The sequence below is a fragment of the Leuciscus leuciscus genome (assembly GCF_965113295.1).
Source record: "Leuciscus leuciscus genome assembly, chromosome: 6".
Classification (NCBI taxonomy): Eukaryota; Metazoa; Chordata; class Actinopteri; order Cypriniformes; family Leuciscidae; genus Leuciscus; species Leuciscus leuciscus.
In genome coordinates this window covers 13,770,751-13,784,281 of record NC_138730.1, presented here as the reverse complement: position 1 = coordinate 13,784,281, position 13,531 = coordinate 13,770,751, and the positions used below count along the sequence as shown (strand labels likewise).

At 38.4% G+C, this 13,531-nt stretch overlaps 1 protein-coding gene and 1 long non-coding RNA gene across 5 annotated transcripts in view; both read left to right on the top strand.

Moving 5' to 3' along the window:
* Positions 1 to 13,531, top strand: part of LOC309501853 — a 197,242-nt gene that overhangs the window by 82,167 nt on the left and 101,544 nt on the right. The window lies entirely within an intron of this gene.
* The window catches only part of gjc2 (gap junction protein gamma 2), a 154,645-nt gene that overhangs the window by 119,233 nt on the left and 21,881 nt on the right, over positions 1 to 13,531 (top strand). The window contains exon 2 of one of the 4 annotated variants that reach the window (XM_082174062.1): positions 568 to 660. The exons of 2 other annotated variants lie outside the window; for them this stretch is intronic. The gene's annotated coding sequence lies outside the window, so the exon portion shown is untranslated. The remainder of the gene's footprint in view (positions 1 to 567; positions 661 to 13,531) is intronic. One more of the 4 variants, XM_082174064.1, reaches the window with a different exon arrangement.

Here is a 13,531-nt window from a genome sequence, read left to right as displayed (position 1 = left end):
GATATCTTACGCAGTACTCGTTCCCGCTTCTAGAGAGAACCGAGGTAACGTTAGTAACCGAGTACGTTTTTTTGTGTTTTAAAGTGCCCCTATTATGGATTTTTGAAAATTACCTTTCATGCAGTGTGTAATGTAGCTGTATGTGAATGTAAACAGTCTGCAAAGTTGTAAAGCTGAAAGTGCATTATAAATAAAGTTATTTTATCCCAAAAGAAAGAGTCGACTCTGAACAACTCAAACAAGTCGTTTGGAGTTCGAATCTATTTTCGTGAAGTTCACGCACGTCACGACTTACTACATTTGCATAATGCCCGCCTACGTTCTGTGTGGACAGGACATCTTGCTGTAGCTCGTTTGTGTGGATATCATGTCGTCAAGACGCTGTGCTCTCCGCTGTGAGAGTAAATTCGGTTTATGTTCACTTCCAAAGGATGAGGCTGTGAAGAATCAGTGGTTAAAATTCATCTTTACCACAATACCACAGCAGTATAATCCCAAACTTTTGCTGTGTTCCCTTTTTATTGTTTCCCTGTTCCCATTTTACTGACGGCTGCTTCTCAAATCAAGCAGTCAACGCCAGGATTCGCAAAATGCTTGCTCTGGAAAGATGGATCAGTACCCAGTTTATTTGGACTAACTTGCCCCTCAGAATCACAACCTGTAAGTATGACTAATTATTGATGTATATATGTTCTACCGGTGTTCAAAATACTTAGTTTTGTGTTTTATATTGTGTAGGTCTCCTGCTAACTGGCTGAATCATGTTATTACTGTCTGAAATAATTAGCTAATCAGCTGTGGGCCACTATTACCTAAAACTGTGTCTATTATTGCAGATTGTCTGTCATTCTTACTACTTTGAGTAAAGATAAAGGATGGAGCAAGATTTGTTTTACCAACGTTTGTTACTTCAATCATTCACATTAGTGCTCGGCTAATGTATGGACCATTATTGATTCAGTTCCCACATGTTCACCGCAATAAATTAGAAAAATACACATCGGTTTGTTGATGGACATACACTTGTTAATGCTGATTTTGAGGAATTACAGTTGCAACATCTCATAATGTACCTCAAACTGAGTAGTGTATCACTGAACGTCCTGCTCAAGTCGTTCTTGCGATGGAGGTTCGGTTTGAATGACTAGTTCTTCCAGTGTTTCATCTTCGGACTCGTGCTCAGATTGATATGGTTAAATCTACGTCATCGTTCGTTACTGTCTTTTGTTTACGGTGTACAATCGCTGAGCTGTTGGGAAGCCTCGGGATCAAGCTTTAGTTCAGTTAAGCAATGAGCGTTTTTGTTTTTGACATGCACTGTGCACGGTAGACCAATCACAACAGCTGTCTGGCCAATCAGTGCAGAGTACAGTAGCGGAAAGGAGGAAATTAGAGAGATTGATTGAGTCGTTTGAGAATCATTGAAAAATGTGGTGATGTGCAATGTGTATTATGAGAAAATTAAACCTGTTGTAATCTTTGATGCGTGTAATCCTGTTGTAAGAGAAACCTGTCCAAAACAAAATTAGGAGACTTTAAAATAGCATAATAGGGGCACTTTAACTTGTTTTGAGGATGGCACACTTGCATTGCTCAGGGATCTTGCTGCCTGTTCTCTCAGCGCATCTTTAGAGACCCTCATGTTTGCTGAGGGCGACGAAAGGAAAGGGTGTGCGGAAAAACCTTATATGGACATGGTTTGGGCATATTTTTTGCAAAATACTAACCTAGTGTACGTGATCGCTCATTAGAATACTCCAAATTAATTTACGTTTAGACAAGGTTAGGAACAAATCCATGTGTGTATGCACGTTTTGAGAATTAGGCGGAAACTTTTTGTGAGAACTTCTCCTGTGCGTATAAATATGAATAATCCATGCAATTGAGAATGAGACTCATTGTATTTAGTTCGGAGTGTGACCATATTCTCATTCCCCCACATAAATCAGCGTTATCTTATCAGTCACATGGTCCCTAACTTTCCCACTCTTGCAGAGTATAATTTAGACATGATTACTATAATGTGAATACAATACATCTTACACAGACTTGATACATATCATCATTCGTGAAATGAAATATCATTCAAAATCATACCTGGCATGATACACTTCCAATAAACTATTCAATAGTTAATAACAATTGCATGAATTATGTGTGTATTGGATATGAACCAAGATATTGGTTGTAGACATGAAAAAGGATAACGCAGTTGAATGATGTTTGATTTTAAGTTCTTCTAGCTATTTTTGTTTTTGTTTGGTTTAATCTGATGGATTTTGATATTTAAAGGCAGACTCTGTAGGTTTTAGAGTGGATTTCAGTCCTATGTTCAATGAAGTGGTCAAAAAGAGGTCTCAAAAGAGATGTCTGTTTCAGCTCTATATCTTGGGAATCCCCCGAAGATAATTTTGCCATATACTCATTGCAAAGTTCTTTTTCGTTCTTTGCCTGTAGATAAAAAGAAATTTGAAATACCTTAGCAGCACTATACTGTTAACGAACATCCCGACATCCACACATTGGACGGGTTGCGGGAATGGGGGTGTTTCATTCATAAAATTATTATTAGTGTTTTTGTTGTTGTTATTAATAATTTCTCAAATACCAAATACAAATTATTTATTCCAATTCTGCATGTGCGTGTGTGTGTGTTTGTTTGTGTGTTTGTGTTTGTGTGTGTGTGTGTGTGTGTGAGTGTGTGTGAGAGAGAGAGAGAGAGAGAGAGAGAGAGAGAGAGAGAGAGAGAGAGAGAGAGAGAGATTTTTTTAGATTTTCAACAGAACTGTATTTGTTCACTTAATCATCCATAAAAATATACACAATTATACATTTTCATAAAATAATAACAGTATAGGCTAATACTCACAAGACAGCAATGACAGAAAAAACTATTAGGCTATACTAAAACACAATGATCATTCCAATGTTGGTATAAAGATTAGGTTGTCTTCAAATAGTGTACAAAGAGTCTCATTATAGCACCACTGATCCAGAAAAAACTCACAATTATTCATAGCTTTATAGAATTTATAATCAACCAAAAATCTGGCCTTCACAAACTCTTTAAACATTATAGTAGCCTACTTCTTGTCCAGTTTTACTTTCAATCTTGTTCTTTCTGCTAATATAAATGGCCAGTTTAGCTTGACCCACCAAAAAATTTAAAAGCTGGCTTTTCTTTCTAATTGAAAAGTAATATTTTGGTCCAAAAATAAAACTCTTAAACGAGAACACCTTAAAGGTATAGCGGAGGATCTTTCCAAATTTGAGATAAGACCCGCCCTCTCCACTTTTTGAAAAGTTTGATTGATTCACCAGAATGATTGACAATTAGGAGGACCAATAGTATAGGCTACCCACCAGGAAGTAAAACATCCTCCGCTATACCTTTAAGTACACTAAATAAGTCGACCAATCTGTCACATTCCATAAAACAATGAAAGACAGTTTCTCTCAAATCACAAAAAGGACATCCACTCTGCACATTATAATTAATGACAGAAACAAAGGCATTAACAGCAACTGTGCCATGCAAAACCTTCCACTGAATATCTCCTGCTTTTTTTGTTAATGGTGGTTTGTATAACACTCTCAAGTTTGGTTTACAATCTTCTTCTACTCCCAATTTGTCTTTCCATACATTGTCCACTCTTCCATTTAACACCTTTTTATTTAAAACCTTCACAAAACATTTATATAATTGTTTCCCTTTCACTTCATATAGTTTCAAAACATGTAGTCCATTCAACATTAATAAAGGTCCAGAAAATCCTTGAAAATCAGGTGTGATATACATATCAGGATATGAGTCCATCCCTGTAGGAGTACTTTGTCCACTCCAATAATCTCTAAGAAGTGCTCTTTCCTCAGCAGTCAATCTCTGTTTAATCAGATCCACAAACACATTGACTTTTCGAAGAGACACCATACCCACATGTGAGGCCAGCTCTTCAACATTGTTAAAATCAACTCCACTAATATCAACAAGTACTCTTAACTTTATAACTTTCTTATCCCTCAACATGTAACTTATTCCAGGTAAGGATTCACAAGACACATCAAAACGAGCTCCGCCTATTAAAGGCTCTTCTAATAACCAAAAGAGTGAATCATTGGATTTCAACCTCTGCTTTGTAAAGAAGCTCCAGACTTTAAAAAGTCCTTTATAAAAAGGAGGTAGTCCATTTACTGGCACTTTGTTACAGTCCATTAAAACCAACGTAGAGTCCAGTCCTAGTCCTCCAGCCTGCTTTAAAATTGTGCTGGTTACCTCTCTCCAGACAAGGTTTTTGGGTCCAGTTAAATATCTTTGGATATATTGAAGACGAAACGTTGCACCTCTACTTGCCAGGTGAACTAGTCCTTGTCCTCCTTCTTCCTTTTGAAGGAACAGCACACTCTGTGGAGTCCAATGCAGTTTGTCCCAAAAGAAGTTAACCAGAATTGACTGCAATTTTCCCAAAAAAACAGCAGGGGGGTCAACACAAGCCAGCCGATGCCACAAAGCAGAAGCTACTAGATTATTTATTATTAAAGTTCTTCCTCTGTAAGACAATTTCGGCAGGAGCCACCTCCATTTTTCAAGTCGACCTTGCACTTTCTCCAAAGAACCTTCCCAATTCTTCTGCAACATTTCACTGTTACCTAAATAAACTCCAAGGTATTTAAAACCTTTTTTATTCCATGATAACCCAGCAGGTAATGTGGGTAGACCTTTTTCCCAATTTCCAAACGCAATTGCCTCACTTTTTGTCCAATTTACTTTAGAAGATGAAATCAAACTAAAATCTTTAATAATTGACTGTTAAACTTCTAAATCTTTTTGACCCTTTATTAAAACAACAATATCATCTGCATAAGCACATAATTTAAAGGACATTCCAGAAAAAGGCAAATCCCACCCCTCAATTCGATTTCTCATTCTTACTAATAGAGGTTTGATTGACATAGCATATAACATGCCTGACAAAGCACAACCCTGTCTAATTCCACGTGAGATTTTAAAAGGTCCACTCAAACCACCATTAACCTTTAAAACACTTTCAATATCCCGGTACAAAACTTTAATAATGTCAATAAAACTTTTATCAAAACCAAATCCTTCCAGCATATTCCAAAGGTAAAGATGCTCAACCCTGTCGAACGCTTTTTCCTGATCTAAAGAGATCAATCCAGTATCTATGTTCAAAAGACTAGAAACATCCAAAATATTCTTAATCAAATAAACATTATCAAATATAGATCTGTTAGGTATACAGTATGTCTGATCAATATGGATAATGTCCCCAATTACTTCTCTAACTCTATTCGCCAAAGTCTTTGAAAGAATCTTAAAATCAGCACATAATAGTGAAACAGGCCGCCAATTTTTAATCTCTCTTAGATCACCTTTTTTCGGCAGGAGCGTGATGACAGCCCTCCTGCAACTCACCGGCAGGTGACCTTCAGCTAGGCTATTATTAAACACTTTCAGTAAATCATCTCCCAAAACATCCCAAAATGTTTTATAAAAATCCACCGGGAGACCATCAATCCCAGGTGTTTTACCATTTTCCATACTTTTTAGAGCTGCGTAAAGTTCTCCTTTAGATAAAGGCCTCTTTAATTTAGTGTTCGCACCTTTTGAAACTTTAGGCAGGTCTTCAAGGAAAACTTTATTCAAATCCTCCTCTTCCTTAACCTCACTTTTATACAAATCAGCATAAAATAGCCTAGCCCTTTTTCTAATCTCACTCAAAACTGTGAGTTCTTGTCCACTATCTGAAAGGAGAGTATGAATATACCTACTTTGGCCACTTTTTTTCTCTAAACCAAAAAAATACTTAGTAGGGGAATACATTTGTACAACACTTTGAAAGCGTGAACGAATCAACGCACCCTGCGCTTGAATACCTAACAGATCATTCATTACTCTTCTCTTGGATTTAAGAGCATCAAACCATCTTTGATTCCTTGTAGAATCTATTAAACTCTGTAATTTCACAATTTCAATCTCTAATTCTTCCAATGATCTTGCAATATCCCGGGATACATTGAATGTGTATTGTTGGCACAGTTGCTGTATTTGAATTTTCCCACAGTCCCACCATTGTTGAATTGAGGTATAACATTTTTTCTTAACCTTAAAAGTTTTCCAAAACTCACAAAAACCTCCTTAAAAAAATTATCTTCAAGAAGAGAAACATTAAAATGCCAATATGCACTTTTAGATTTTATATTGGCAATAAAACCAGTAACAATGACAATGGAATGATCAGACAAAAACTACGGATTTTATATCACAACTTTTAACAATATTAAATTGATGTTTAAAACAATAAAATCTGTCAAGCCTGGCCAATGAAATAGAATTTCTTGTCTGTGCCCAAGTATATTGTCTCTCATTTCCATTAAAAGCTCTCCAAATATCACACAGGTCATGTGCATTACTAAGCTTAACCATCACTCTCTGTGACGGCATGTGTGGCTCTGAATGATTTCGATCTAAATTGTAATTCTCAGTACAATTAAAATCCTCACCCATGAACATATAATCCTCAGTATGACAATTTGACAATAAAGTATCAACTTCATTTAAAAGAACCACTCTATTTACCCCTAAAGTAGGAGCATAGATGTTAATAAAGACTAACTTTAATTTCTCAAACTGTGCCTTTACAATCATTAGATGCCCATCCACCACATTTTCAACTTCGTAGGATATCGGCATAAAATTCTTCTGAAAGAGAACAGCCACTCCTCCACTAACCGCACTTTTGTGGCTCAATATAATTTCACCTTCCCATTCCTTCTTCCATTCAATTTCATTAACACAGTCACTATGAGTTTCCTGTATCATCATAACATCATTTTTTTTTTTGTTTTATCAATTGAAAAAGAATTGCCCTTTTATGAACATCCCTTGCTCCATTTACATTCAAAGTACCTACTTTAACTCTGCTCATTATAGTGGGAAAAAAACGTCTGTACAGGACAACAAACACAGATAAGAAAAACAAAGGAAAAAAAAAATTCAAGCCATCTCAAATTCTTCATTAAGCATATTTAGTTTGATTTTATGCAGTATTTTCTTTAATCTGAAAATTTCTTGATCTGTATCACCCTCCCCTGTGTCCTTCATCAATATTTTAGCTGAGTCCAAGAATTTTTGCCTATCCGGGAAAAAATCCTCTGCTTTCACCCCTTTCATTCCTTTAGTGTTCTGTAGAAATATCTTTATTTTCTCCAAAGTATAATAAGCAATTCTTCCTGACCTCCTCACAGCCACAGAAGAGTCAGAAGACTCACACTCACTTCCCTGGGCAGACTCATCAAGACAACTAGTCTGAATCAACTTCAACCTCCTCAACGTTTAAGCCGTTACCATCCACTACTTTCTTCGCTTTTTTCCTTCTCCCTCTTTTGCTTATCTTTCTTTTTATTGCAGGAGTTTTGAAAATAGATTCATCCTCCGCCATATCCAAATCATCACAACCCGCCTCAGCCACAACAGCAACAACATTGTTTTCCTGTACTGATTCATCTTTTCCTTCACCACCATTTGGAACAATATTTACGACCCCATTTACCACGGTATTTGCATCGCCATTTACAACCGTATTTGCATCGTCAATTATCACAGTATTCACCTCCATCTCCGCAACTTCACTACCGTTGCTCTCCGCAGCGGGTTCGGGATTACGCGCTCTATCACTGTCGGCGCTCGTCCCTTCAGTTGCCACATTATCCTGAGCTGCACTCTGTATTTCTTTATCTGGGGATGCCCTAATAATGTGACCTTCTTTCCCACAACCAAAGCATTTCATCATACTAGAGGTCGCAAAAATCACGTAACCAAAATTATCAACTTTAAATTTCATAACCAGGTTCAGTTCTGTATTATCATTATTTAGAATCATGTACACATGTCGTCTAAAAGATACCACATACTGCAACATGGGAGAATTACACCGCATTGGGACTTTTTTAATCTTTGACATGATTTTACCATGCCTCAACAGTTCTCTTTCCAACGTTTCATCTTTAATAAACGGCGGCACATTTGAAAGCGTTACTCTCTTTGCCGGTTGCACAAGCGGCATCACCGGGGTGAAAGTATCATTGATCACAATGCCATTTTCTACCACTAAATTCACTTTATCAGTGCTGTCTAAAAACAACACAACAGCGCTGTTCATCCGAGACGCAGATATTATACTCTCACATCCCACATCTGCCACCGCTAAACTACACTGCTCCACTGAGCATTGTGTTTCGGCATGTATTTTAATCCCATGCCGTCGACTCAGTTTATCAAAAACTGACGACGCCGGTACCGCCATGCCGGTGTTCTGTCGATGTAGCATACTTTGTCAGAATAGCATACCGGAACAGCATACCAGTGTTTATAAAGGGGTATGCTGTTTTGATAGCCCCTGGTTTAATAAAAAATACAGTTTATAAAGGGGTGGTATGCTGTTTTGATAGCCCGTGGTTTAATAAAAAATTGTTTATAAAGGGGTATGCTCTTTTGATAGCCCCTGGTTTAATAAAAAATACAGTTTATAAAGGGGTATGCTCTTTTGATAGCCCCTGGTTTAATAAAAAATACAGTTTATAAAGGGGTATGCTGTTTTGATAGCCCCTGGTTTAATAAAAAATAGTTTATAAAGGGGTATGCTCTTTTGATAGCCCCTGGTTTAATAAAAAATACAGTTTATAAAGGGGTATGCTCTTTTGATAGCCCCTGGTTTAATAAAAAATAGTTTATAAAGGGGTATGCTCTTTTGATAGCCCCTGGTTTAATAAAAAATACAGTTTATAAAGGGGTATGCTGTTTTGATAGCCCCTGGTTTAATAAAAAATAGTTTATAAAGGGGTATGCTCTTTTGATAGCCCCTGGTTTAATAAAAAATACAGTTTATAAAGGGGTATGCTCTTTTGATAGCCCCTGGTTTAATAAAAAATAGTTTATAAAGGGGTATGCTCTTTTGATAGCCCCTGGTTTAATAAAAAATACAGTTTATAAAGGGGTATGCTGTTTTGATAGCCCCTGGTTTAATAAAAAATACAGTTTATAAAGAGGTATGCTCTTTTGATAGCCCCTGGTTACACTGAGGTAAGGTATGCTGAAATGATGGTTTAAATTTAGCGCATGCGCAATTCCACAAATTTCACTCCTGCGCATGCGCATTAACCGAAGGTATCCCATTCTGATGGGTATGGTGTTCCGTCAGAACACCGGCCAGCAAAAGCAGGCGGCCGCGTACCAAAACTACTGTTCTCAAACTATTCTTTCTTTGCACAACAAACAACAAATACAAAACAAATACTCCAATATTAAGAATACAAAAACTTAAACCAATAATAAGTTAGAAAACACTCACACGTTGGAAACTCACTCACTCAGACGCCAACTCCGCCCACTCACTCAGCACATGCGCACAGAGAGAGAGAGAGAGAGAGAGAGAGAGAGAGAGAGAGAGAGAGAGAGAGAGAGAGAGAGAGAGAGAGAGAGAGAGAGAGAGAGAGAGAGATTATGACTGGTGTTGTTTATTGTAAGTGTTTGTTGCCTTTTTGGACTTGTTGCCTTCCACCTGCACTGTCTCCTTCCTCGGTCTCCTCCTCTAATGGGCCTACCCTTTTCGCCACCTTCTCTGGGCCAGCATCCTCTAACCTGGCCTTTTTAGGGGACTTTCCTCTCAGGGCGAATGAGAGGATGCTTAATTGCTTTTTACCTGACATCTTTGAAAGATGCAGACCTTAATGCATCCATGGCCAGGATATAATTATAAAATATGACATGATTTTAAAAGTGACCTATAACATCGACTATGCAATACACTTTAATTTACTTAGTGCTAATACAATTATTAAGCCTATTTGGAGAGAGAGAGAGAGGTTTATAATGTGACAATATGTCAGTCATCGTGTGATAACGAAAATATGACTAGGCCTAGACTACTTGTTCTGAGCAGGTGTTGTCAGTGAACAGGCTGTAAAACTGTTGGCTAAGTTACAGACACTCATGAAAACTGATGCTAATTATCTGGGAAACATTCAAGCAGTCAAGTTGTCACTGTTTGTGTCAAACAAGTTGTGAATTTGTTGTAACATTAAAACAGGAGATCATGACTTACACTGTGCTCAAAGTGATGCTCGGAGCTCAGAGTGGTTTCCTCTGTGGGTGAACGAAACTTTCGGAAGAAGCAGAGTCACGTGACCAATTCCAGGATATGCTTTTTTTTTTCATTGGTTGTTGCATTAAATCTTACCCAAATACAATAGTGCTATTTTCTGATTGGCTATTTTGTAGCCCCTTTCTTTTTTTTGATTGGCTGATAAGTGGCAGGCTCGACTAAGAATTCTAGGAGAGACGCGCTTGATTCCTGCCGGTTCCATAGTGAGAGCGGTGCGGCCAGAGAAATTTTGGGCGCTGCGGCATATTAAATATATTATAAATAGTTTTTCCACGTGAGAAATACGTGTGGCGGGAGTGCGTGACAAAAGACCGAAATGCGTGACACTTGAGAACCCTGTTGATTTAAAGAAAGACTGCAGAATTAGAGATGAGACACAATACAAAAGAGAAAAGTTCATGAGTATATCACTGGAAAATGAAGGGTTATGATCAGGAAAGAGCTTTAGGACCTGTGTTAAAAAAGCTTTCCAGCACTAGAGAGACCTAAGCGGGAAGGCCTGAAAACAGACATGGACATTGCTTTGATTTGCTCCACATGTGAGTACGTGTGTCATTATGTGTCTGGAGCTGCTGTGCTGTTGGCACCTAACAACAAACTTTTGTTGTAATTATGTTTACTGTACGTAAATTTTTTTGTGCTTTCTTGTCATTCATTCATCATCTGTGCTTTATTTTTTGTGAAGCATTATTTTGTTGCGCTTCTGCTATGATAAACAGACATCCACTCTTGAATTGTGTGCGTAATGGAGGCCAGCTAGTCAGAGTCGTGCTGACGACTGCTAGAGAATACGGTGTTTAGTGTCATTGTTAGTGCACCGTGTGATAACGGTACACTAACAGTGTCTTCGTAATGTTAGGGGATAACAGCTTAAAGACCCAGGACCAGATATGAGGAAAGAAGACCAGGAGGCGTGAGGTTCAATCAAATAAGTACAAATTTACTGAAGAATAGTTTGCGGTTTCATTGGTAGAGCCAGAAGTCTCTCGAGGAGGTCGCAGGCCAGAGACTCTACCGTACACAAAATCTCACACCAGTTATACTCAGGGGGATCGGTGTTCGAGACCGACTCGGAGCAGGGCGGTTAGGATTGAAGGCTGAGTTTTGGAGGCGGAGCATTAAGAGAGGGGTGTGTTTGTTTGAGTTGATTTCAAATATCAACAATGTCCAACAGCGTTTTAGAAATATAGCTTACCCCACCTTTAATATTCAGCAGTATTATTGATTTGTCTGCTCTGACACTATCGGATGAGAACTGAGCTGGATGATGACATCACTGTTTTCTGCAGAGCTGCTTTATAGCTGAATGTAACTAATTTCATTATTGATGAACTTTACACAGTCATTAAACTGAACTGAATGAACACCAAACTTTTTTTCAGCTGAACAATGAAACTGTCTTTTTAGAGCTGTTACTATAAAGGTATAATACGCTTTATAAATAAAGATACAAACAAAACAAAACATAACATAACATAAAATAAAAAACAAACAAACAAACAAGAGCACACAGTGAGGGAACAAACCATGTGACCATGTGCTCACAACAAAAACATAGGGTACGTTCAGACTGTCAGTCCAAATCCAGTTTTTATGCATATCTGATCAGATTTAGCAAGTGTGAACGGCAAAAAAACACATGAAATGTGATGTTTACAAATCAGGTTCGAGATACATTCTTATGTGGTTTGAAATCCTATTAAAATCTCTCAAATCTTGATCAGATTTCACGTGGTTTATGTGACTTTCTCATGCCACGTAAAACGTAAACTTCAGATGCTAATGTTAATCCGGTTTGGCAGAGGGAGTTTTGTGTATACTCGGCCTAGGTAAGGAAACGACTCCAGTTGTGTTTGTGAAAGTAGCAATAGGACCGCAAGTATCTCCCGATCTCCTGGATCTTACGTTCAGTCTGACGGTTGGTTTGGGGATGATAGGCTAACGGAGATCCCCAGTAGCTGGAAGAAGGATCGCCAGACTCGAGATATAAACTGAGGCCACCGGTCGGAAACAATATCCTCAGGCAATCCGAAATAACAAAAGACATGATGGAATAGGGATTCTGCTGTCTCAAGTGCAGATGGTAGGACCTCTTAGGGCCTGTCCACACGGAGACGCGTTTTGCTGTATACGTATACATTTTTTTATCGTATTGGCGTTTCGTCCACACGGATCCGGCGTTTTCGGACACTGAAACCGTTATTTTTTTAAACCGGGTCCCAAGGTGGATAAATCTGAAAACGCCGCCCTTTGCATTTTCGTGTGTACGGCCAATCCATACATTTTGTGAAACGATGATGTCATCACACCAAGTGTCAACTAGTCAGACACCGTTAAGTCACAGCAACTACATTTATGGTTTTTCATATTGTTCAACAAAGTTCTTGATTAAAAAAGAAAAAAGAAAAGAAAAAAATAAGCTACTGTGCCCAATATTATTGTTGTATACAGCCATAGTATACAGCGCGCAAGGTTTATGCGCATGCTTTAAGTCTTCTTCTCCGTTTTTAGTGTATATACTGGTCTGGCATATATACTACATCGTTTTGAGTTGGTTTCAGTGGTTTCGTGTGTACGCAGATTTTTCTTGAGACGACGCCGTGTTTACGGAATTTTTTTTTGAACGGGGAAAAAAAATATCGGATAGGGAAAGCTCTGGCTTCGTGTGGATGTGGCCTTAGTGGTATTGTGCTTCACCCCAACAATATAGGCACAGCCTATTTTGTATATGTTGCTGATGCTCCGCACGGGAAAGATGGAAAGGAAGTGTCTATTTGAATTGGTTCCCATGCTGGAAGTGTGACAGATGTTTTGGCAGGAGGTTGCAAGATGGTTGTGTCCAACATGCATGCAGTGAGGTGCTGGGAGATGTGGATAGACTGCTAAATAAAGCTCTCTAATCCAATAACATCGTCGTAGATGGCCATCTGTTGGTGGATGTCAGGATTCAAGCCTCTTCTGTATGCAGTGAGTAATTCAGTCTCATTCCAGCCGCTAACGGCCACTAGAGTCCGGAATCTGAAGGTAAATCACGATAATGCTCTATCCTTGTCGCATACAGAAGAGTTCATCATGCACTTATAATGAAGAAGCGGTGGGACTGAATACCTCTTTAAGATGATTAGTGAAGGCGAACTAGTTGCTGGCCTATTGGATTCCCAAATTGATTGCGCCCACTGCAATGCATACTCAGAAATAGAAGAGATGAAGTAGGGATTCTCCCTTTCTCCGTGGGAAACAGCTGTGGCTACATTTCGAAGAAGAGTGAACACTGCTGTAAAAATCTGCTGCAATCCTCCTCCTCGCCAGAGTCTGTTGCTGGTTGGGTCATGGGACTGGCAGAGGCAAAT